Below are 27,252 nucleotides of genomic sequence, written 5' to 3'. Positions count from 1 at the left end.
CGTCCTCTCACATAACTTCTTTGTCAGAAGAAAACAATACTGTACCACTGGTGTCATCCTTTCCTGACAGTCCAAGGAGTAACTTTTAATGTCATCTTGCCACCAAATAGGCAGTGATTTTCTGTCCTTAAATGCAGGACTGGCATTCCTTTTAAGCTGAAAACAGCCACGGAAGAGAGACCATCCATCCTCTAGGACTCTAAAGTTTAAGGGACCAAAGGGAGAAAATGGGGCAGGCTAAAATAGAGACAGCGGTGTGATGGGAACCAAAGACAGCCAGAATAAGGAGGTGAGAATACAAAAACCAAATATGGTACTAACTAATCTTTTAAGACTGTCCACACATGCATTCTTTCAGCTTATGCTTCCCACTAAGATATCATTTATACCAAAAATATGAGATCCTGCCATATCCTGTCAGTATAGGTGTTCATAATTCCAGATAATTGTAATTCATCAGGAGACACTTTTATTTCCAAATGTCTTTGCACGTATGCTGTTCAAACCATAATACTTACAAAAATTTCAGAAAAAGACAAAATTGTATTGTATGGTTGCTAACAGTGTAACATTAAAGCTTGTAATGGAAGAGGCATAAGGAGAGATTCCTGTCATTGTCATTGTTTCCATTAATTTGATGTTGCTAGTGGGTTTTAGATGCATATTTGATGACTACTCTGTGCACTTCTTCATTTCCCCCTATTTTGTACATATGTGGTAAAAAATTTAATATATCCTTCTCACATTTCTGACAAGAGTTTGATTTTTGTATGTCTTTGCAGATAAATAATGTACATTTATATCTCACAGGGATAGAGGAATAAGCAGACATGCAGGTAATATTCATTTTCTTCATGACCTTGATATCGACTGTGGAATTCTTGCAGTTATCTTCTCAAGTCCTAAGGGTCTCATACAAGGCTCTGTTCATAGAGCTCTGAGAGTGTCTACATAGCATGGATGGATTCCAAAGTAACACAGTGACTTCAGGAAATCTCATATGTACAGGCAGAAGGAGACAAGTATAGCAAAAGCACTTTCCAGGATGTGTTTCCCAGAGGCAGGTCAGGGCCCATAGTGACTCACAGGGATCTATCAAAGCAAAATTTCTCCTACATGTAAGTGATCATATGATCCTAAACCACGGAATAGGAAACCTTACCTTTATTTACATAAGTAAGTGTTGATGGTGTTCCTAACCTCTTTTTTCAATGTGCTTTTATTCCTTGTGCACAGGTACAAATTCATGGAAACTAGCAATTTTTATATATAGTTTTCTATGGCTGTAAAAGGTGTGTTGATCCTGTGCACATTGCATGATTTCTTGTATACTTGTTTATGGTCATTGTTGTTGATCTTTCAACATAGTTGGAAGATTAGTAATTTCCATGTTCACCATCTAGAAGTTGTGGTCATTCCTAAAATTCTGTGAACTGTGAAGTAATTTATAAATGCAGGTAAACTTTTAATGCCCCATAATAATAGTCGTATGCAAGGTAAGGGGCAGGTGTTCTGTTAGAGCAAGCTGTCTCCTGAAACACAGTTTTGCGTGCTTTCTTTTTTTACATGCCCTTCACAGGAGCACAACAAATTTTAAGGAAGTGTTGATGGAGCCTTGTTAATTACTAGATGAGTGGCAAACTGCACATAAGATGATGCAGACCATCTGACGTTTAATATCCAGTTGGGTGAGGAGGTTGTAATTCTCACAGTGCTGTCATGTTGTTATTTTTGCACATTATTGAGAGGTATTGGATGCGTCTAGGATGGGGAGGATGCCATCTTCATTCATTAAGACCTGATAATTCCCAGATGTTCATCTGATGTTTGGGACACTATCACATTCTCTCTCTTTTTTATATAATGTGGTGAAACAATCACGTACCATAACAACACTTTTAAGCCTTCTGTTATTGCATCTTTGCTAACATGTAATGTATGAGAAGATACCTACTTTTACAAGTGTAAAGAGTATTGTGAGAATAAGTCACAGCCCAGAACTTCTGCTCATCAAAAACATCAGTAGTATGAAAGTAACTGTAAGCCATCATTTATGTAGTGGCTTAGATCAAAACTGACATTGTTTTAGTAAATGTAGTCATCAAGGATTGAAATAGCATAAAGTTTATTATTTTGAGCTTCTGAATATTAAGGGAATGATTTTATGTTGCTTCCTAGATATTGCGACGGTCGTATCAGCCTAGCCATATGCACACAGTTTTTAGCAAGCGTCCATTCTGGAAAGAGGCAATGCTATCACCCCTCCTCTAGATACCATCAGTTTCATGTTGATCCTCCTATGAAGGCAGAGCTCAAGTGCTCTGTAAGAATGACTTTGTGTAAATCACTATGCACTTTTCCTTGAAGAGCAATTGTATCTTGAGAAATGTTTGTGCACATTTTTTCAGGTTTCTTACAAGACCACAAAAATTGCAGAAAACATTCTTGACAGTTGCTTGCTAATACCCAGTGTAGTGATAAACTGGTGACACCACATTGCAGATCATCTCATCTTCCATAATGCAGGTAGGTAAGAAGGGTTTACCTAACCTGGTGTCATCATGTTTTCTGCTGGTTGCCTGTTATTTTCATGGCTACATTACAGGTCTGAGGTGATTCCACATTTGATACTGTCTTGTTTACAGAATAGAAACAATGGACAAAAGTTAAATTCTGTTAACTCTGTAGTAATTCATGAATCCAGGATATTTGAAATGTCTGTAAATAATGGTCACAGGGATAGGTGCCCTTGTACCTCAAGGTGTATCTGTTATGCAGTTTTGAATTATAAACCCAAGACATGTGCATAAGAAACTATTTTTTGGATAGAATTGGAGAACATCATTCTGAGTGAGGTTAGCCTGGCCCAAAAGACCAAAAATCGTATGTTCTCCCTCATATGCGGACATTAGCTCAAGGGCAAACACAACAAGGGGATTGGACTTTGAGCACATGATAAAAGTGAGAGCACACAAGGGAGGTATGAGGATAGGTAAGACTCCTAAAAAATTAGCTAGCATTTGTTGCCCTTAACGCAGAGAAACTAAAGCAGATACCTTAAAAGCAACTGAGGCCAATAGGAGAAGGGGACCAGGAACTAGAGAAAAGGTTAGATAAAAAAATTAACCTAGAAGGTAACACACATGCACAGGAAATTAATGTGAGTCAACTCCCTGTTTGGCTATCCTTATCTCAACTAGCAAAAAACTTGTTCCTTTCTATTATTGCCTATACTCTCTCTTCAACAAAATTAGAGATAAGGGCAAAATAGCTTCTGCTGGGTATTGGGGCGGTGGGGAGAGGGAGGGGGTGGAGTTGGGTGGTAAGGGAGGGGGTAGGGGCAGGGGGGAGAAAAGACCCAAGCCTTGTATGCACATATGAATAATAAAACAATAAAAAAAGGAACTCTATTTTGTAGCTAAACTTCACTTTCCATAGGGTCCTGCCAATTTTTGCTTGTTTTTCAGACCAGACTTGCACAGCAAATCCTCTGTTCGAGTCTGAGAAATCATAATACTCAGAAGATTCTTCAGTGTGCCGACCTAATCCTGATAAACACCCCACTGTCAATGGAGCCAGCACCTCCAATCCTAATCTGCCCATCCATGTTCCTACTAGTCTGCCTCAAAAAAGCCCTTCAAACATCACATTAATTGTCCTACAGAGCTGATGCATTTATGGCATCTGACCTTCTCCTCTTCTGAAAAGTAAATAAACTTTTCAATGCTTTCACTTTGGACTTTGTGAAATCTTTTACACTCAAGCACCAGACACACTGCTGGGACATAACAGTACTGGAGCCCCATACGGGGATATTCCTTATGGAGTCTCCTTACAGCAAGGTGTTTCTACTTGTCCTGTTATCTGAGACCAATCTCTCATGAATTTGGTAACTTCATTTTCGTTCAGATTTTGGGCTACATGAAGGGCCAGGTGTTTCTCAGGACATGTTGACCATTTTCTTGTTTTAGAATTTAAAATCCCTGACAGTGGGTCTGTCACCTTCTCTTGCCAGTCCTTTTTGCTTTTGGATCAGGACTTACCAAGTGACTTTCAAGATTCTGAAACCCTGGGAATTTCCTCCAGGTCCTTTGGGGGGTTTGGGAGAATGGAGGATGCTCCCTCTGAGCTCTGAGGTAAAATTTTATACCCCATTCCAATTCCCTTCCCTCTTCCTCCTTTTAGTTGTCATTATGGGCAACACTCTAATGACTCTTTCTTGCTCTTTTCTTTCAAATTCTGTGCCTCTTCTGCTTTAGATTTTGCCATTCTACCTTCTGCTCCCCTCCTGAGACATTTCTGTGATGCTGATTACAGACCACACTGATTCCTTTGTCCAGTTATCAGTTGGGTGACACTCCCCAGCAATCAAAATGTCTCTTTTTGGGCCCAGAGAGAGAAAAGAAAATTCTGTTGGTTCATTTTGTCCATTCTGCTTGTCTTGTATAATGTCTTTCTATTCCATCTGAAAGCCTTTGGAAAAATCTTGTGAGTCCCACAGGGAAAAATGAAAAGCATCAAGTTCCTGCCTCTAAGTCAGCCAGTGTGCTGATCTCATCAGAGGTCTCTAGGACACAGCAGGAGAGAGAAGAAAGGGAACCAGGACCCTTCAGTTGCAGGGGTGACCCCACAAAGAGGGTCCTCATCACAGGAAGGAACAGGTCCCAGGACCTAGGGGTTTTCCCAAACAGGGGTTAAGATTAGAAGGGAAAAGGAGAGCATTCAGGGAGGATAGGAGAACATAGCATGGATGAGAGGTGCAAGACCCTTGGGGAGGGAGTCCAAGTGCCTTGGAACATTACACCCCTGAGCCTTGACGCTCCTGTCACTAGGTGGAGCACTATGACCCTGGCTTAGGTGGGCCACACTTCCTCTCCTGCTTCAGGCTTCTGCTCCTTCCAGGGCAGTGAAAACCACAACATGGAGGAGGAAAGTAATGCTCTGCTCTGTGTCCAGTGTCCTTATGGAAAGACCATTTCTGCAGGTGTCAAGTCTTCCAGGAACTCAAGTATGGGATCTGCATTTGGGGTGGTAAAGCTGACACACTGCCGACTCTTTATACCACCTTTTGACCTTAGGCAAGGACAAGAAAAATAAAGGGCAAAGGTCCTAGCTCAAACCCTCCAGGTCATGCAATTATGAAAAGAAAAATTTTAAAATTTCAGAAAATCTTTGATGTACATAAGCGTATAGGAAAACCCACAATTCCTTATTACCCCTTAGGGCAAATAATATTTATGGCTTAATGGTCCAAGAGTTCTCTTAATTAATATAATTGTTTATATGAGTGGTTTTTAAGCATCAATCTATGAAACATTGGACAAAACATCTTTTGCTTTTGGATTTCCAGAAAACAAATGACTATTACTGCATGCAAATTTCAGGGTTTTTTCCATTTTATTCAAGCATAAATTAACAATATTTTTGGCTTGCCTTATCTGAAACATTTGTGTGTGTACTTATAAACATCTTTATGATGGTTTTTAAACTGCTATTATATAGTTAATATGTAAAATCTGCTCCAAAATGTCTAAAGTTCTTATCCCTATCTGGTGTAATTAAAATGCCGAAATTCAAAAATTAACTCTCAGGCTTAGACTAAAGCTAAAAATGGTCAGATTGCAGATAAAATATACAGAGCATATCCTCCTGTGGCCTGTAGATTCTACTTTTAAAATACCCTCTTTATAACCCAGAGACCAGGTCCTCCTAAAGGACCTCCCAGGACAAACAACACTGCATCAGCCTCCTTAAAAGGGTCCCATTTAAGTCAACTAACTACTCCATAGCTGCAAAACTCTTGGGTTTGCCTTTCTGTATTCATTTATCTGGGCTTAGGATTGCTCCCCCTCCACCAACCAGATACTCACCCATCAGACCTACCTCTTCTGTTACTTCCAAAAACCCACCCAATACCAAATACCTGTGTGAGACTGCAGAAGACCTTTGCCTGATCCTCAAATGCAATCCAGGTGACACCCACAGAGGCCCACAACTTTATGGACCACGTCACTTGGTCTCATTATTCTCATTCCTGTAGGTTTCCTATGCTTAATTACAAAAACTTACCTTTCTACCTTTCTACCTGCTGACCATCTCCTTCATTATATAGATAATATTATTACTGATAGTAGTCATCTACCATAATTGCTGCTCAATAACTTGGGGCTGTCTATCATATACTGCAGGTCATTGGCATCTCAGATCCTCCCTCAATTCCCCTTGTGTCGTTTTAAACCAAACTGAGTCCTAACTTCCTTTTTCTGCTTTATAAAGTCCTTTCTTCAGGCCCAAATAATCTCATTAATTAAAACTTACACAATCCCCAGGGGCAAATGCCCTACCAAGCCATTTGATTTCAACCTCTACTCCAAAGCAAACCATAAGTCCTCATGACCTGTCTAAGTCACTTCTCAGCACAACCCAACTAGAGAAGATCAAACATCCTCCCTCACCAACCCTAGAGTGAGGTTGCTTGCCCTCATCTTCCAAATATTCATCCCTCTGTCAGAGGTGGGATGTATAACCCACAACAAATAGGCCTAAGAATCCGTATTTTGTAATTAAACTTGATTTTGTATAGGCTCACACCTAACCTTGCTTATGTATTTCAGGCCACACCCAGCTAGAAACTTCTCTGTTCTATTCTAAGAAACCATAGTACTCAGAAGAAGGTATGTCTCTGGGCCAAACTACACCCTGATCCATGTGCTGATTTAATCAGGATACACACCCCATCATCTATCAAAGGAACCAACAGCCACCCATTTCCTTCCCCACTCCAGCCTCAATATACAGCCCTTAAAACCTCCCATTGATTCTCCTACCACATGGCTGTATCTATGGTATCTGACTCTTTCTTCCTTTGAAAAGTAAATAAAAATTTTCTGTGCTTTAACCCTGACGTTTGTGAAATCTTTCACACCCTGAATACTGTCCACAATACTCTGACATAAGTATGTCTGGCAAATGCTATAACTTTAGATGTAGTGTTCAATAAAAATGACATTAGAGGTACAGAAAAGAGACAGGATATTATTTAATATAAAAACATAAACACATCTACTATAGTGAAAAGAAAATAAACATTTATAAATAAGCTATATTAAAAATGAAAACTATTTACAAGGGGGAGGGGACAATCAGTGAGGCAGCTCTGAGCCCAGGACTGCAGCTGGCCATTGTACCAGACAAATCTGCAACAGAGACACAGATACAATGTCAGTATGGAAACAGAGAGATCAGTGAAGAAAAGGTTGCAGGAAAGGTTCTGATCTTACAGAAGACCCCATAACTTTGGGCAGTGTTCTTTTGCCCTGACATCCACAGAGAACAGGACAAGAGTTCACTCAAGTCTGTGGGCTCCTCTCTATTAGAGTTGTGACTTTGAGCCTAAAATCCTCCATGAACCAATACTCTGGATTTAACTGAGATCTTCAGTATCAGGTCCACTGAGTAACCACTGAGGAGAAAAAAGCGGGCTTTAGGATCATGGGATACTGATGCCAAAACCCACTTACATGAAACCTAAGAAGGCCAGGTTATCTGATGGCAAAGGGTAAAACCATAGCTCTAAATCTCTAATGCTTTTCTAAACTAAACCATCCATTTGAGACATACATGATAAACACAGACACTTAACCAGGGCATTGTGTTCTAGGAAATAATTATTTCTCTACAACCAATGAATCTGCCCATTGCATTGCAATTAAAAAAAATCATTACAAATAGATGTGGCTTTCACTAGCAGAGCAAATGCATACAGGAGGCCTTGAGTTCATTCTCCATCATGGATGAATGAAAAAGAAAGTAACCAAATGCGAGGATAAGAAACACTCAGTAGATCGACAATGAGAGTTTGCAGACAGTGAAGAAGGTTAGACCTCAAGTATCTACATGAGACATGGACATTCAGGAAAACTCATAAAATGTGGGAAAACAGGAAGAGAAAAGAAATACAAAGAACGAGTTGATAGATGTGAAATAGAGTAAAACCAGAAAGAATTAAGGAGTAAATTACATTCATATTGTTGGTCCCTTTCTCTTACTCCTCGACATCACTGTAGGCGCTTCTGCATGCACCAGGGCAGTGACCGTGATGGAGTGGCCTTGAAAAAGAGAAAAGTCTACATGAAAACCTGGATCTCTCTTACTTTCAGTAACATACAGCCCAACCTGGAACTCAATTACTGCTCATCTCTCTGGTCCTGCATCACTGCATGAGCTTCCTCACTACCGCAATGAAGAAAGGATCTAGGGTGTCCATGGCTTTTCTCTAGCAGAGTTTATCCATGATTCCAAGAGGTAGGGTTCCTATCGGTTACATTTCATCCAAGAGGCAGCCCCTATATCCATGAATTTCTCAGTTTGATACTTCATTTCCTCCCTTTCATTGTTCCTCCTACTACCTGTCACTTTCCCTCCTCTTGTTTTCTCCAATTTTCTTTTACTTCATCACCTGTAAACCTGATAGTTTTCTCCAGAATGGGAACATTGATGGAAAGATCAAGGATATATTGTCACATTTCCTCATTACAGAATTACTCAAATAAACATTCAAACCAATCCCAAGAGCAGCTGCCATGGACCTGGAGTTCTTCCCTATCCTTTGAGGGAGAATTAAAGTCCACCTACATATTGAGTGAGTTTCATGGCCAGTGAAGAGCAGGGACATGAGAAACATTGCATCTTCGCAATTCCACAACTGACTGGAGAGGATGATCACAAGGTTAGAAGAAAAAGAAATCATCCATATTCTCCACAAGTTAATCCTTTACAAGGTTGATTTACCATGCCTAAGGTAGGGAGAACATGGCAAAGTTCAAACAGTGTCATGGAAGGAGTGAGACTGGAGGCACCTCACAGTTCTGATGATAGGGAAGAGTAGGGAGGCAGTAATTTCTGGCTTGGTCACTGCGACTGAAAGGAATAGGTCTCTTTCAACTTGCTACCATAAGAGACCCTTCTTAGACTGTTTATCCAGGTGAGCAGTTTATTCAAAATGTGAGGAAATAGGTGTGCAGCCCCATCTCATACATCCTCATTGTCTCTCCCTGCTAGTGTGGGCCTGAAGTTCAGGTGGACACAGATCTCTGTAGGAAGTCTATTCAGAATACTCCTACTCTGAGAAGGCTGGAAGTGATGAAGTGTTGAGGTAAGCAATGGTATTGAGGGCCGGTATTTCACCAATCTTCTCCACAAGACCCACACATGTACACGAATTCCATAGGAATATTCTATAACTTGCTGTGGTGTCCTTCCAACCAAGAGAGGATAGTGGTTGAAGAAGAGGAAGTGCAACTATAAAGCCTTTAAATGAGAGGAGTGTGTTTGCTTTTTCCTACACTGTGTAAGTGGTCATAAAACCTCTGCTTCCAAGTTCAAGCAGTATCAGAGAGTAGGGTCTTTTAATAGTTTCCTATCAATTCGAAATCTCATGTAAACAATTCCTGACACATGTCAAAAACTACCAAGAATTCTATGACATTTGGCAGAGGCAGAATGAGGAAGAGCAGGGCTTCTCAAGGGCATTGTTTTAAACTATCCAAACAAATGGAACAATAGGCTCAATGCCAGTAAAGATACCACACTTATTTCTTATGACTATAGTATGCAAAGAACACATAGTTCATTTTTATTTGATAGTCCTTCCTTATTTCTCTAGAGTATTTGTGTACAAGGCTCCTCACAGGGAAACATCCCTTTAGAACCTACCTCGAGTGGATCACCTACCTGCAGAATCTTCCTCATCACTGCTGGAATCATAATATATATTCCAACCTTTGGAGACAAAAACAATAGGAAGAAATTGTTATAGAATTTCATACACTCATTCTACATTAGTTGAGTTTATGGTGAGTATGGCGTACAATTTGCACTTGGTTTAAATCCATACCTTCATGTGCTAGAGGCATGATGTAGCATATGTTGAGATATTGTGAAAACTTTCAAATATGGGGAATAGTGGAAGATAATTAGAACAATGTGGCATCACTCTAGGATGAGATTATGTAGTTTGCTTAGGGTCTTGATTTTTGAAATGTATGTTTTCTAAGTGCATATCAGATCTCTGAATTCCCCTGACATAATATTGGTATGAGCAAGTAGACGTCATCCTCAAACTAAGCATATGCTGATGCTATGCTCTTAATTGGTAGACCTGTGAGTTAATATACCTATGCATTAAAAAGTGACAAACCAGAAGCAGTGTCACACATCATCACAGTGCATTATACACCACTCTGTCCTTTCCAATCTAGGCTTTTCTCAGGAGTGTGTGTACCTGGAGACTTCACAACATTTTACGTGCAATTTCATGTAATCAAGTGAGATATAGGACCTTACAAGTTCTACTTTTGATACCATTTCCACTGACCCACTGCAGCTTCACCTTGAAACATATGAAGTGGGAATCCCAACTCTGATGGTAGTGTATTAAAGTCTATAGGATGGAAGATCTAAACTAGGCCAGGCTCACAACTGCCGTCCATGGTGAATGGGATCATTCTCTCACATTATAAATATTCATATCCTGCTGACATGAAATGTGCATAGAGGACCATGGTTCACAATCTTCAATGTTATAGGGTTATATAAACTTTACGATGAAACACAGATTTCTGCAGTGAATATCAAAATGAGTAGCAATGATCTAGAGTCCATCAGGGAACATAATTGACTTGCACCGTGATCTGATGTCTCTCTTATACATCCTTCCTGGACATACACAAGAGCCAGGCACTGTCTCAGATGTTTGGGATGCTAATTCACTCTGGCCAACATCCAAGACAAGTTGGGCACAAGCACATCCAGACCTACAACACATGGATTCATACTTGGTTCTATTACCCACCAAGACCCCAATCATACCATGGTTGTTCTTAAAGAACATTGTTCTTTAACTGTTATACAAATTTCTAGGATGACACATAATCCTCATCCATAGCCTGGTACCTGAATCAGGCTGTCTGTCAACACCAAATTAAGGATATATCCACCATACTCACCATCCTGATTCGCCACACTCTAGTGATGGATATCACAGTCTCCTCCACTTTCTTTTGCAATTGTCTGTATCTATAACAGCATCAAGAAATGATTGTTAATATGTGGCCATCCTCATTCATGCCTACATGTCTATCTTTTGACAGTTACAATGTTTTTTCCCAAGGAAAAAAACTGTTCTGCTGAGAGTGAAGTAGACACTGCAGCCAGTTTTTAGCCTGAAATCATATCTCAGTTGCATAAAACATCTCCCTTAAACATACCAAACCATGGAATTTGTGGAGATCACAAAATATTTACATGGTTACACATTCACATTGTAATACATTTGAAAGAGTTAACAATCAAAAATAATGCTTTGATTTTGCACAAAGGCAAGTCTGCTTACCAAGGTATTTGATGCTTCCTCTTCATGTGTCTTGTGATGAGGAAGAATATTTGGCAGTATCTTGGCAGGAACTAGGAATATAAAGAATGACTGTCACTATGCAAGTAGTGTTGCATGTGGATTTTAAAGAGCAATAAGTGATATAGACATGGGGTAGGTACATAAAGCACAAGAAAAGAGAAAGAAAGAAATGAGATGGAGAGCTTCTGGTTTCTCAATGAAAGGAAATAATCATTACATATTAGTCCATCAGCAAACGGGTGAACACTAAGTTTCAGGGTGTGATTAATGTCCAAGTCCACACCTCCTCCATCCAATGCATAACCAGAGCTGAATTTACAAGTACCTTCTTAACAACATTCAATTTCTGTTCTTTCCAAGAGCCACACTGTTTGCTCTATATATGGTCTTTCTGAGGAAGTCAACAGAAAACAAGATATTCTGTTCTATTTATCTGCTAATATCATTTTAAATGATCTTTTCATTACAAGATCACCATAGGTTGCTCTACATATGTCTTTCTAAGGATTTTCATTGTGTAAAATCAAACATTGGTATTAGAACAGGATCAATAGAACACAAGATATTCTGTTCTATTTATTCACTAATACCATTTAAATGATCATTCATAAATAAAAATTAGGAAATAATTTGTTACGTTTGCAAATAACTGCTACTAATCCTGTGATTATGTTCCTACTTGTCTTCCTTTTCTACACGGAGTTTCTGTGTGTCCATGGTGGCCACGAATGCCCAGCTCACATTAGCCCAAATTAGTGTGAATTTTTACCATGGGGATCATTGAAACCCAACACTCTCACTTACACCTGATTTGGAAGTGGCCAGCGAGGTTGATGGAGCCCAGGCTAACAACCAAATTGTACTTGGAGGTTCCTGTCACTCTATCAGGGGTGGTGGTAATGAATTTAATTTTTTCTAAGAATTCTGATGGTAATGTTAAATGCAACAAAGTACTCACTGATATGTCTCTGGGAGCGAGGTCTGACAAAAGACAGCAACACAGGCAAATGTTTACCTACCGTGGTTTACATGGGGTCTTGGAAGTATAATCTGGGCACTGACCAAAACCTTGTGCGCTATGTGAGTTTCACAACAATAATTAGGAATCTCTACTGATTATTGGACCTTTTCTCATCCTGATTTTTGTGACCACATTGGACACCCCAAAATCTAGGCAGCACTTGGGAATCCTGTAAGCTTAATATTCTAAGGCATAAGCATATGAGCTGGAAGTCCCTGATTTGAAAGTAGGGATCCCTTGGCTGAATGAAGATGTCAGATCTGTACTCAAAACATCAACATTGTGCCTCATGCTTGACTTGATCTTTCTCTCTTTTACTTCAGCATGAAGAGCCTGGGCATTTGTCTCTGCATCTTCCTCTTGCAAAGAGCTGGGATATTAATCTAACCTTCTAGTTCAGCTATGGAAGGACTGAAGGAATTGGTTTATGTGGTATGTAACATGGTGGTAGAAATTTTTTGAACATTTACAGAACATTTACACAAATGACATAGGTTTTTCCACGAACAGAAAATGGTTATAAATCTTTTCTCCATCACCAATCCCTTTCCAAAAACACCCCCAGTCTTCTTCTCCAGCAGAAGCCTGGAATGAGGATATCTTTTAACAAAAGCAGTCCATAATGCTAATCTTTCTGAGCCCCTAAGTATTTCCTAGGACTATGTGAGATTTTGGAATACTTACAGTTCTTGTGGCCTGTGGAGTCCTCCTGTAAGGTAAAAGAAGATATATGAGAACAAGGTCATGTCCAGTCCTGTTTACAAAATCATGTAGATCACTATGATTAGACCAGATGACTTGATGTGAGGTCACTGGCTCCTGCAAGTGATTTTTAACATCTTAATGTCGTGGAGATCAGAGGACAACATTTGAAGACACCCAGGAAAAAGATAAAAGATCCTCTTAGAACACAACCAAAGACAAATTTATTTTGGATTTATTTGCCTAGTAAAGTGATTCTGTTAGTTAAAATATCAGTCCTGAAAAACAAGATTCAAAAAATGGAAAAAAGGAAAAAAAAAAAGGAAGTATTTCATGGGAATCACCATAATGTGCATTTGGAAAAGGCATAAACTTTTCCTTGAATGTTTTTCAAATTAATATTATACAGCACATATCAAGGTATTATTATTCTAGAAAAGGTGAGTGAGGAAAACATTTACTCCCCTGTACTTGCAAATTGAGACAGTTAAGCATGAGTGCCAGATTGAAGCAGACATTTGCTGTAGTTAGATATTTGCTTGACATTTCTCCACAAAGAAAATTTTAGAAACCATGTGTAATGTACCTAGAAACAGTTGGGTTTCTAAAGCTGATTGAAAAAATGAAGACAAATAAACAATACTTGTGTCATAGATGAAGATGGGCAACCTTACCTTCATGACATTTTCCACATCTTCCTCATCACACACACATGGAACTACCTCCATAATCACCTTATGTGACTCTAGAAGGAAACACAATGTTGTCAGCACGTTGGTTTTGATGCCAAAAACCTAAAGAAGCATTATTGTGTGAACAGGGGGCTCGAGTGCAAGAAGATTGCTGTTGCATACACACACACACACACACACACACACACACACACACAGACACACACACACACACACAAAGCACACACAGCTGGCTGATGCAGAACTACAGTGCTCTGAGGTTGGTCCCCTAAGTTACATGTTATGCTGAAGTCTGAACAACATTTTCCACAATTTTTGCATCATGTGGAGATGGGGCAATTGCAGATACCATCAGGTATGGAGAGTTGAAAGTGTTTCAGGGTGTGCCCCCTTATCCAGTATGACGCCTGTTCTTTTATAAAGGAAAGTGACAGATCTAGGTGAGAAAATGCCATTTGCAGCTGGAAGGACTTGGTGCAGTGCTACTATTACAATCCAGGAAAGTCAAGAAATGCCAAAGCGCACACACACACACAAAGCACATGGTCTAAAGCACAAGATTTCATTGAAATTTTTCAATGTTTTGAAAAAGGATTTCAATGAAAAATAAAAATGAATATAAGCCTGTGAGAACTGTGACATGACTTCAAGGCACTACTGAAACATAAATCTATACACTACATGCAATATCACAGAAAACAAAAGACCTAACTTCAATAAGATGCTAGTCAAATAGGAGCAATGTAATGTAACTAAAAACAGCAAGGAGAAAAACAGCAGCTATTGCAGAAACCAATGTGTTGGAAAGTGGTAAAATCTGAAGAAGAAAACCAGAAACACATAATGAATTCTCTGAAAAGAAAAAAATTACCAGGCTCTAGCCTGGATACCTATAAAGGAAATGTACTGGACAGGATGCACCACTGCCACCAATTAAACAGGAATTATGATTACTGATTCAATGGACATTTAATTGAGGGTAACTAAATACTTTCATAAACATTCTGCACATAAAATTATAACCTGATGGAAATGGACAAATTCTCCAAGACAGATGCTATGAAACTTACCTACACTGAGCTGACAAGCTAAGGAGAAATAGGAAGCACAACTTGTATGTGCACAGATACATTAACTTAGTCAAACTGAAGAAAAACAGTGTACGTGGTGACTCTAAACGGTTGAAACTCTTGCACAGGAAAACTATGGAGTGCGTTTAATTGCACAAGTTGCCAAGGTTCTGGGAATAGGAGAGAAGGATTAGTGGATGAAGCTAAGGGAATGTTTAGCATATGGAAACTATTTTTCATTGGTTATTAACCATTTTAGGAACACCCCCATATAACTGGTAGCAATAAGTGTAATTTAATGCAAATTTGGACTATAGTTAATAATAACATGTATTAGGTTTTCATAAGTATTGCACCACTCTAAATTAAGATGCTTCTTTAAAAAGGACTTGAACAAGGGATGGAATTTGAAAGAGTTCTACAGTATACTTTCAAGATTGATGGTTTTCAAATCTGTCACAAATAAAGTGCATTAAAATGATACAAATGACAAAAAGTTGCATGAGTACATCTGTTTCTGCCAATGTTCATCACTTCAGTTAATGTGTAAATAATCACTTGAGATATTACACTAAAAAGTATGCAAAACCGTTAGGTGTGATGTATTTATGGTATTAAAGCAGGACTGAATGAATTAAAATTTGGAAACCTTCAATATATATGGGTATGGCCTCCATATTTACTGCTTTCTCTGCAAAATATGACAGTTAATAGAGTCATTGCTGAATAATGAATTCTATGGCTAAATTTCCCCAGTACCTTCATTTGCCTGGTCCTCAGGCTTCCCTCTGGTGGGTGGCCACAGTTGAATTCTTTGGCCATACCACTCAGGCCAGTCTGGAATACATCGTGACCTCCGAGGTGGTGTGCTGTCAGTGAGGCAACAACCTGGGAATGCATGACAGGAGATAAGGGTTTTGACTTCTTCCTGGCAGAGAGATAGTCTAATTAACAGTAATGGATTTGCAGTTCAAATACTGTTTTCATTGACACATGTAGTTGTTTGTATTTTAAAGGTACCATGTGATGTTTTCAAACATGCATGTATTGTTCATGGATAGCATTTATAATGCCACAAACAATTCTGTTCTTTTTTCACTGGAATATTCATGTCAGTTGCAACAACAAGGATGGAACCAGGGGACATTATGATGCATGAAACAAGCCAAATATAAAAAAAATACTACAGGACCTTACTCACAGAAGGAATATTAATGGAGATCTTAAAGAAGATGAAAGTAAAAGAGTAGAAACATGAAGCAGCTGAGCATAGCTCAAGAGCACATGAGAAATAAGTTCTTGTGCACAATCTGTGCCACAGTTAACAAAATTGTATGCATGTCTCAATAAACTTAGAAAAGAGGAGTTTGAAAGTGATTACTATATGAATTATGATGTCACTTTTCAAGACTAGGACAGCAAATCACCTCAGTGAAATGATCTTTAGGTGTATTTCCAGGGGTAAGATATGAAATAAGAATTAATTTTCATTGTCTTGACCATGTCTGGATGAAGAGTTATTGCTGCTTCGTTGATCCAAGTGGCTCTCTGGCCTCGTGCTTCACATGTCAGTGCATGAATTTCATAAGTACCCACATCAATGACTGACTTATCTGAATCAATATGTGACCATCTGGAAAACAATCTTGCTCTAAGAGGGCTCTTCTCGACCCTTATCTTCCACACCAAAACTCTGCCGCATTTACACTCACCATTTTCTAGTTTCTGAGATTCAATGGGAAGATTCTTATCTTTTTTAGAGTGAACTGATGTAGCCACAGCCTCAGTCCACACCAGAAGGGCCACCTAGGTCTTCTGTACTTCCATCATCAATATCTTCCTTGTCACCACTCTCCTGACATCCTCTACAGAGTGAGGATTCTGTCTTCAGAAACTCAATGGATAGCTCATCCCCCATACACAGTTTTTTTCCTTATTAATACTCCCAGAACTTATCATGTCTTTCAATGACTTTGATTTTGGCATTGGCATTCAGAAGAGTTTGGCCTGTCACTCTTCTTTCATGGAATGTAACTGATACCTTAAATTTAAGAGTCTCATGATCTAAAAACATCAGTATGAGTTTGCGCCCTGTATTTAATATGTGAAATATTATGTTCAAAATTTTCATTAAAAATACATATTTTCTAAATTTATAACAATCCATAATGTGACTAGTTTGATCAATTTACAAATTAATTACTAAAACAAAATTATGAAATATTTCAAAATCAGTAGAGAACTTACAGTTCAGGAAATGACAACACACTAGGGTAATATATTGAATAAAAGTGAAGAAGTCTATTTGGAGAGGGGACATTGAGAATATCAGTATGAATATACCTCTGCCACAGCAAATCAAGTTACCCATGTCTGTGAACGATTTGGATCAATCTGAGTATGTCCCAACTGCTGTCTGCTATGACCACTCAGGTCACTTGAGTGACAGTTGGAATGGAAGGTGAGATTTGAATCTACACATTACCACAGCAGCATGACATCATAGAATGTTCAGAGTGAGCACCTGCCACACATGGCGTGTTACTGTACTGGTCTCTATACCAGTAATTTTGCCATCAAAATGTGTCCATTGGGAGTATTTCTGTGGATTCTAAATCTACACATGTCTATTTTCTATTTATGTAATCAGCTTAAATTAGAAAAAAGGGATATGCCTCCAAACATTTTGCTATATTATTAAAATTTCAGGGTGAAAGAGGAAGTAAGCTAACATGGTGATATAAAAGTGGTCCCAGTCTTGATTTGAAATATCACTCCTGTATGTTTACACTGATCCTGAGTTACTGGAAACAATGACATAAATTAACAATTGTCATCTGTCACAAGTAATAGTCATTCAATCATGAAAATTCTCTCCAATGTACATTATCTTCTAGATAGTCTATGTTATGGAAACCTCCTGGGACCCTATGCCAAGCCAATCTGAGTCCAATTTACTTACACTGTGGATGCATCTTTAACTACATCAGTTCCCTCATAGGAAGTCTATCAGGAAAGTGTGTGGTGCTTCTTACGGAACGTGGTTTGTAAGAATATCAGGTTCCATCAGCACTTTTGAAGATGGTTTTGAAATTCAGGGAACTGGTGCTCCATTTGAGAGCTGAGACCAACAATATGTAAGTTGATAAGTAAGCTTTCTGCAAAACCTGTTCTATGCCTCTACAGCAAGATAAAAAATCAACTGGGCCTCTGACTCTTTCTTTATGGGGATATGCTTAGGTTTGGCACCTGAAATGGTGAGGTTCCTCTGGCACGGATGGTTCTGTCCTAACAGCATATAGAATGACCTGGTGCTTTTTAACCCAAAATAGTGATGTGTATGTCATGGCTTAGAAAAGGGATTCTTAAAATTTAGTGATCTCTCTCTAGTCGATCTTGCTGGATAGCAGATTGTGGCCTGGGAATTTTCTTTTTTTTTTTTTTTTGGGAATTTTCAAAATTAATGTTTTTGCTACTTTGGGACTACATTCAGGAAAGTAAATATTTAGAGTCAGTGGATCTGAACATCTGTCTGGCTGAGATGTCCAGCAGTCTAATGTTAACATACACCAGGTAATTCTAAAATGCATTGCTCACCAGCTGTAATTTTGGTACATGACCATATCACAGGTTTGTAAAATTTGGGGTAGAGCTGGTGGTGGTTCTTCTTCTAGGTGTCAGGTTAATTGCCAACAATCGACTCCTGGTCTATGTACCTACATAGGTCTTACCTCTGTACAGATTCTCACACCCTATAACTATAAAGTGAATCTATATGGGATTAATGAGATTATGATGAGTATGGACAAATAAGGTAATCTATGGGGTTCATTTTCTGTCCTGACACTGCTGCTTCAACTTATACATAATATTGAAATTCCTTTATATCTACTCTTCTACCAACCAATGTCTGCCCAATACATGGCATGTGGACACTGGATCCCATGGCCTGGTCAATTTCAAATGCTCCTGATCCTACTTGTCCAATCCATTCCACTTATTTCAACTAGTACTTCATGATCAGATAGAGATCAGACATAAGATATCTTGTTTAAATCTACAAAACTGACATTGGGGATCAATCTCATCCATCTTGCAGGTGAATAAGGTCTATAGAGTTCATGTTCAGAATTCTCCAGGATATTCGATTTCTCTTTCAATTTACTTTTGCTTCTTCTATTAAAATTGGTATTAATGCCTTCATCCCCATACCCAGTTCCTTAAAATGATCATTATCTTCATAGTTGCCCTCATTCCCTGTACTTAGTCACATGAGAACAAGATTTAAGTACCTTTTGTGTCCTCTAAGTTGAATCCATTATTGTTTGCTTTTTCTTCATCAAGGGCAAGATCCTTCTGTCTTGGACTGCTTAATGTACAGTAATGGCACCTCTGCTACCTTATGTGATCTGCAGATACACCCCATTTTCTGTTGAGGTTGAAAATAATATTAATGTGATAATAAATATGGAAAAGTGAAGTGTGGCTTCATTCCCTTGGTAACATTGGATTTGGATCATTAAATGCAAAAGGAGAACTAATTTAACATTTCTACCTGGCACTGTCCTAAGTGTCATGTGTTTTCACTACTTATCAACAAGGGAGAAACACAGTGATGGTGTTAGAGGTCTGCAGTCCCCATAGAAGTAATGTCCACTGATCTCAACAGATGACACACTTTAAAATAGGAATGGTGAAATGGGTGAAGTCACATGCTTGTAATTCCAGAGGTAAGGACACTCACCTGGAGCATTGTAGGTAGAAGCCTGTTTCTGATACATATAGAGAATGTCTTAAAAAGTTAGAAGGAAGGAAAGAAGCAAACAAAAAAAGAAGAACAGCAAAGGAAGACCAAAGGAAAAAACTGTTACTGTCACTCAGCATCACACATTTTTACAATATATGTCTATTACAAATTTAGCTGGTCAAGAAGGCCAGAAACATTGCTTCATGAAATTCCTGATTCAAAGTGTAAAACACAATGAAAGTCAGAAAATGAGAAATTTTGTTCTGTAAGTAGAAGTAAAGAATAGGACTATAATTGTCACCTGTGACTTGCTTGTTTCTTTTAACCTTGGATAAGATGTTAGATGTTGATACAGCTTCATCATATCATGGACTCAAAAGCATCCAGTTTGGGTGAATAGAACAGCATGATTCACTGGTGACTGAGAGATCTCACTATGCAGTTCATATCCTGGGTGTCCCTTGCTTGCCTTCCTCCACAGTTTCTGATTTTGACATGGAAACCAGCTAAATGGGACCAGGGACTGTGCAGAGGATCAGATCCTACACAGTTGTGAATTCAGGCGTCAAAAGATTTTCCTTCTACAATATAACACTTATATGTTGTGACTTTTCTGTGCAATACTACTCAGCCTATGATAGACCTCCCTGGAGTCCAAGGTAAACAGGATGTGGATCTTCCACTAAAACAGCCTGGGACACATTTTCATTCTCCATGTAATAGAATGATCCAGTATTTTTACATTTTCTGGACATTTTTGGAGGGACCCCAAAATTTCCTATAATTTGCTCCTATAAATCAACTAATGGTATCTGGTGTGTACTGAATAGACACTCTGCTGTCCCATGATGACACCAGAGCTGCAAGTTGTCTATCCCAGAGGAGGTCTGAAGCCAAATCTTTGAGTTTCCAGAAAGAAAAGCAAAGGTAAAAAGAAAACAATAAAATCTACAACTCAGAATTTTTTCTGGAAGTAAAGCAATGCTTTGGGATTGTTTCTCAATGGACTACTAATACTAGACAAGGATTTACCACATAGAGAGATACTGAAGTAAGAACAAATGGCAAGTGCTAAAAACAACCTGACAATGTTCAATGAAGATGAATTAAGAGATATAGGAGAGAATGAGTGATATTGGGGGTCAAGAGGGTGACGGCTTTGTAATGCATGAAGTTCTATCTCTATTTTGATGTTTGTCTTATGACGTGTTTTATATTATAAAAGGATGTAATGGTAACTGGTATTAATAAACTATTATTTAATGTAAAATATAGTGAACATATTGACATGAAAAAGAAAAGAAATATGTTGAAAACACAAACTCAATGTAAGCAATTTAAGATGTACAACTCTCTACAATGGAAGAAGGACAGATATGCAGTGAGACAGACCTGAGCCCCAGGACCGCAGGTGTCTGTCTTCCCAGATGAATCTGTTAATTCCACATAGATGCAAAGTTCATAGGAACACAAAGACCAGAGAAGATAGGTTAAATGTGGATGGTGTACAAGACCAAAAGGTCCCACCACTTTTGGCCTTAATGTCCACAGGTTTCAGGCTCAGGGTGCACATCAAGATGACTGAGACCCTCTGTTGAGAATGATGTCTGTGGGCAGAGAGTGTCTATACTTATTGTCCAGGAGCCAAGAACCATAGGCTTCCCTTGGCACTGACCATAGAAGAGTAAAAGGACCATGTAATGCTGAGGGTGAGGCCAAAAAACTTGCTCCCCTTATGATCAGGATGTTCAATGACACAGTGTGAAACTATGTCCACGATTCTCCACCCAATTCTCTAATTTATCCTTTGTGAACAAACATGCTAAACATTGACAGCTGACTGTGGCACCATTTTTTCTGTTAATAATCATGATCTTTCTAAGAACACCACCAAATCTGGCCTATAAGTGTGCAAGAAAACCTTAGGAATGTTCTCTATAATTTGCCCACTCTGGCAGTATGATTTCAACCAGTTCTGCACAGGGAGGACAGAACAGAAAGTGTGGCTCTGAGGACTGAAAATGTAGAAGGGAAGTTGACACCTCATACACCTCATGGCAGTGGTAATAAATCTGTCTCCATGTTTATGTAACATAGAGGGCAAGGCCTATTATGTTAGATCAATCCAAATCCAAATCTCTTGTATAGAGTTCCCAAAAATGTCAAGCCATTGAAATCAAAAGCTGTGATGTTTTGGAGACACCAGACAAGGATATGCAGGGCTGTGGAGAGCACTGATTTTAACTATGAAAGTAAATGGGACCACAAGGTCAATGCCAGTGGTGATACTAAACTTATTCCTATGTCACCAGAGTATGCAAATAACACATATTTCTTATTCATGTTGTCCTTAAAATTCCTTTTTATCCACAACAGCAAGTGTGCATGATTCCTTCCTACAGCTCTCCTTTCATTTTCATCTGAAAAGTTTCCTGTATCTTTAGACTCTTTCCTATCACTACTGGAATCCCACTGTTGTTCACATAAAAAATCTGGACACACACTGTTGGAAAGAAATTTATACGGATAATGCCTCATCCTTTCCTTCTTCATCTATTGAGGAAGTTGTGAGTGGGAATTACAATTTAGAAGTGGTTCGAGCCCAGATATTCATATACCATATAAATATCTGCTGTACCGCAGTTCTGTGAGTTGGGTAAACGTTTCAGAAGTGGGTACAAGTGTTAGGGAATTATCCCAACAATGAGCATCCCCACAAAAATGGTTACATGTCATTTTCTGAAACTGCACAGAGGAGGATGTGTTCTAAACACTTATCAGTTCATTGAATTCCTCAGGCTTCTTCCTTACCATGGCATTTCTCAGGCTCATATCTGCTGACAATGAGCTGTGATGGAGCACTCTGCATTAGAAGTTTTTGCCTCCTGGAAACATGAAGTGTAGCTAGTTTTGGATAAGGAGGTTGAATTTCATTTAGGTAAATTTAAACATGAATGCAGATTTACTTGGAGTAAAAGTCATTTGGATGGCAATGATCTAGAGACCAAAGAAGAGGTGTCATGGACCTCATTCTGTTGGTGTGCCCTTCCAGAGACGTTTGCAGCCTGAAGTGGTCATTTGTTTAAAGACAGCATCTCAATCACTAGTGCACCTAGATGAGAAAGTGTGATTGGACCCCTGGTGCATGGAGGGCACATTGTGCTGGAAAATCTGTGGAGGAAACAGATCTGTGTGCAGCCTGTGGGTAAAGCAGGGCCTCACTTCCAAAGAGCTTCCTTGGCCAGAACTCCATGGCAAAAATGGATTGTGGGAGATGAATACTGAGACCTTTCATAAAAAAGGCGGGAGAATAAGAAAATCATAGAGAGTGTATAATGGCAACCAATCAGATGTGATGAGCATATTTTGAGATTTAGTAAGAATTGAGGTTTACTGACAAAGGAAATTGTTACTGGCCAATAACAGAAATTGTGAAACATACCTTATGTTTTTTACAACCCTGTAAACCTAGTGTTGGTTCATAAGGGATATTTTTCAGTTCTTTGAGATGTACTTAGCATGCAAGAACCTGCACACTAATATTGCACATAACAATATTAACTAATTGTTAATAGTATTAACAATTTGATTAAATTACATATATTGATAAGTCATGGCTAAATGGTGATAGTAGTTTGATTGGGAAAGGTGACACTGTCAAATAGGGAAATATAAAAAATTAAGTCACACATGGGCTCATGTCATACCCAGAACCACAACATACAAGTTCATAACTGACCCCACTACACACCATGTACCCAACCCCACCTCACATAAGGAGAAATGTTGCTGCCAGAAAGTGAAAATGGACATTGGTCTTTATCTGCAAAATCAATTTCTACCACCCTACTCCAAAACCCATTTACTTTAGGATGTTCCAATCAGGTTTGTGGTTCCCAGAAAAGTGACATAACTCTTTCAATCTCCTCAACATCACAAAGTTATTCAGAAGAATCTGATTCCATACCTTAAAGCAACTGAGGCCAATAGGAAAAGGGGAACAAGCACTAGAGAAAAGGTTAGATCAAAAAGAATTAACCTAGAAGGTAACACCCACACACAGGAAATCAATGTGAGTCAATGCCCTGTATGGCTATCCTTATCTCAACCAGCAAAAACCCTTGTTCCTTCCTATTATTGCTTATACTCTCTCTACAACAAAATTAGAAATAAGGGCAAAATAGTTTCTGCTGGGTATTGAGTGGGGGGGAGAGGGAGGGGGCGGAGCGGGTGGTAAGGGAGGGGGTGGGGGCAGGGGCGAGAAATGGACCAAGCCTTGTATGCATATATGAATAATAAAAGAAAAATGAAAAAATAAAAAAATAAAAAAATAAAAAAAAAAGAAGAATCTGATTCCAGAGACTATTCCATTCCAGCTAAAATTACAAGAAAGGACTTTCTGTGAGAATCAAGTCATTCTGTGTCCCCCAGAGTGGTCTCATGTTCACTTCATTACATTAGAAACCATAAGGAAAATGGATAAATTCAAAGGAACCCAAAGTAACAGAGTATATCTTTTGCAACCCAAGCTACTCAGGAAGCTGAGATCAGGAGGATTGTGATTTGAAGTTTCATGAGAACCTATCTCAAAAATACCCAAAGAAAAAGAAGGCTCTCTCTACTGGCAGAGCACCTCCCTAGCAAGTTTGAGACCCAGAGTTTAAAACCCAGTCCTGTCAAATAAAAACAGAAAAGAAATCATAAAACTACTGTCCCAAATATTGTGAAATTAAACTAAACCAGAGAGGGAGAACTGGAAATCCAGGAATCTTTGGAGATTAAAGTTCAAGGTAAATGGATATAACTTAATAGGTTGTAGCACTAGAGGTTAGCTGAAGGAACTTAAGTTGGCCCAATTGAATATGAGTGTATGGCTTAAGTGGTATAGTTTTCTGTGCAATACAAGAAACTGAGCTAAGAAGAATTGTTGTTAAAGATGGGTTAATTTTCCACAGTACCTTTGTTTGATTCTTCTGCAGGCTCCCATTGTTTGGTTGCCAGAAGTGGATTCTTCTGCCACACTGCTGGGCCAGGACGGACTTGCTCTTGGCCTTAGAGGAGGTATTTCTTCTGGCAGTCCATAACCTGGGAACAGTATTATAGTAAATAAAGGTGGTGACCTCTGACTGGCAGAAATGACAGGCTAACAGGTAATAATTTATTCACAGCTCAAAAGCTGTTTCTATTTACACAAAGTATTTGTACTCATTTGCTGTACAACATGAAGCTATAGTTCAGTATGCATTGGGCATGATAACCACTTTCAACAGGAAAACAGTTCTTTTTTTCTCGTGATGAGAACAATTGTTTCCATTGCAACAGTGTGGATGAGTCTGGAGGAAATTTTCTTGAGTGATGTAAGCCAGCTGCAGAACAAATAAAGCAGGATCTCCCTCTTAGGTGGAACCTCAGTGTGGATCTCAGAGAAGGTATGAGAGGTACAGTAGATAGCACAGACTGGTGAGCATGTTGCAAGAGGAGGATATTAGGAACACATTCTGATGTTGTATTGCACAATTGTGACACAAGTGCATGCATGTCTCAGGACTCTTAAAGAGACAATTTTCAAGGTAGTTACATATCAACTTTGGGTGTGACTTTTTAACACCAGGACAGCAAAACATCTCAGTCAGAAAATCTTTAGGAGGATCTTCCAATGTGACTGACACTAATACCCAATGATATTGTGAGTGGGTGTAAATGTTTCATTAGTTATTTTCTTTATATATATATATATATATATAATTGGTGTAATGTAGGTGTATTGTGAAATTTAACAAATTTTTATGCCATATTATAGTTGAATACAACCCTTCCACCATTCTCCTTTAGCCCCCTCCCCCGTTCCTGTAATAATTTCTACAAGGCTCATTTTTTCATTTTCACACTCTTTTTTTCTAGCTTATGTGAAGTCATTTTTAAAGCATATATTACTTGTACTGAGTGTTTGCATTGTGAAATTTACATATGTGCTATTATGTATATTAGTTAGACTTACCCCCTCTATCAGTCTACCTATGTCTGGGGTGTGTATTGTGAGAAGGAATAGGGTAAACACAGAGTCAAAAGACACAAAATATGACAAGAGAAGAAATAAAATAAAAATAAAAATATGGAAGATAAATGAAAGTAGAGCAAAAGAGTGCTAAAGAAATTGGTATATTGGCAGAATGGAAGAAGGAGATAGGTAAAAATATATTGAAAAAATGAGAGAAATAAAAATCAAAAATTAAAAAAATACTAAATTAAAATATCAGTTCAATGAATGCTCTAGACTTGTTCTTCTGTTTTCACTTCCAGCTGCTGAGACTTTTGACAAGGGCTTTCTCTATGCCTCTGTCCCTTATTAAGGTTTGTATGTTTGCCTGAGTGGCAGTGGAAGTTTCAGCTCCTTGTAAGACAGCTTTTGGGTAAGGGATCAGCTCTGTGAGTTTGGATCCCATGAAGAGTCAATTTGCTACAGTCTGCAGGACAAGTGTAGGAATTAGAATTGAGCTTTGGTTCACTGCTTTTCTCTTGAAAAACTGTCAGTTTCAGCTCACTATTGGTTTTTCCAAGGTGGAGGAATGTTGTTTTCACTCTCTGTGGCTGGGCCACTCACCCCTACACAAACTAGATCAGTTCAGCATTCTGCCAATTCCACACCAGGCAGAAGTGAAATGTTCCCTCAGTTTACTTGGACACCAGTTTTGTCAGGAGAAAGGTGTGCGATCTGCAGACCAGATGCACTGGAGTATCTGGTTCCATCCTGAGTAGATGATGTGATACACTCACCTGGCAGGGTTGCAGTTTCACTCAGCTCTAAGATGGCAGATGCAGGAAACACAGGTTCCCTGTACATAAATTATGGCAGATCCTGGAAGTCCCAGATGCTTGCAAGATTCATTCTGCATTTCCCTGTTATAGCAGTTTTGAATTTCTGGTAAAGGAAAAAAAACCTCCAAAGGAAAATGAAAAAGAAAGGGGGGAATATATATCCACTTGTAGCAGGTGGGCAGCAGCTGCTTCAGGTCCCATCACCAGGGATTCGCATGCTGTTATGTGCTATGAAAAGTTAATTTAATGGTTTCTCATTGAACACTATGTGCACCCTAAGTGTTGGCGCTATCTTAGTTGACAAAAAGGCTAATTTACATGATACTTACTACCAGGAATATACTTACTACCAGGAATCTGAAATATGATTATGATATTGTTAGGCTTAGATTCTCAGTGTCCAAGCATCCCTCAGCTCTGCGCCATAATTATCTTCCTATGATATGCATATTGTATGTGCCAAATCATATGCATTTGAGAGACCTTAAGGAAAATGTATGCCTTTTCCACAAATGCACTTTAGGTTACTTATGGGCCACTGCCTAAATCAATCTATTCCATGTGCTTCTCTCTTTATACTTCTCTTATTATGCTGATTATAGTGGAGTTTGACCTTAGGGCCAAATATTTGGTAGACAAATATTTAGTGAATAAGCCACATCCAAATCACTTTTGTACTAAGTGCTTTTTAATGCGCATCTCTTTCTTCTGTCCTGTTGTGCTCAGAATTTCATCTTCCTACAGTGACATCCATAGAAGCAAAATGACTAGAGTATGTCAGCATATCTGGC

General features: G+C 38.8%; 1 protein-coding gene, 1 long non-coding RNA gene and 1 pseudogene across 3 annotated transcripts in view; 1 reads left to right on the top strand and 2 right to left on the bottom strand.

The window, feature by feature from the left end:
- Positions 1 to 27,252, top strand: part of LOC109676735 (doublecortin domain-containing protein 1-like) — a 1,027,711-nt pseudogene that overhangs the window by 290,673 nt on the left and 709,786 nt on the right.
- LOC109677192 (dnaJ homolog subfamily C member 24-like) overlaps positions 1 to 27,252 on the bottom strand; it is a 929,921-nt gene that overhangs the window by 336,089 nt on the left and 566,580 nt on the right. The gene's annotated exons all lie outside the window — the stretch shown is intronic.
- LOC141418798 (uncharacterized) lies at positions 9,502 to 27,023 on the bottom strand. Its single transcript, XR_012443442.1, has 9 exons — positions 26,420 to 27,023; positions 24,604 to 24,730; positions 19,191 to 19,327; positions 15,658 to 15,786; positions 13,811 to 13,881; positions 13,119 to 13,143; positions 11,393 to 11,463; positions 11,007 to 11,076; positions 9,502 to 9,780 (listed from the first exon to the last, which is right to left on the bottom strand). It is a non-coding gene; the product is annotated as an uncharacterized lncRNA (long non-coding RNA).

Source organism: Castor canadensis, chromosome 18 (assembly GCF_047511655.1).
Source record: "Castor canadensis chromosome 18, mCasCan1.hap1v2, whole genome shotgun sequence".
Taxonomy (NCBI): Eukaryota; Metazoa; Chordata; class Mammalia; order Rodentia; family Castoridae; genus Castor; species Castor canadensis.
This window is presented reverse-complemented; position numbering and strand designations above follow the sequence as displayed.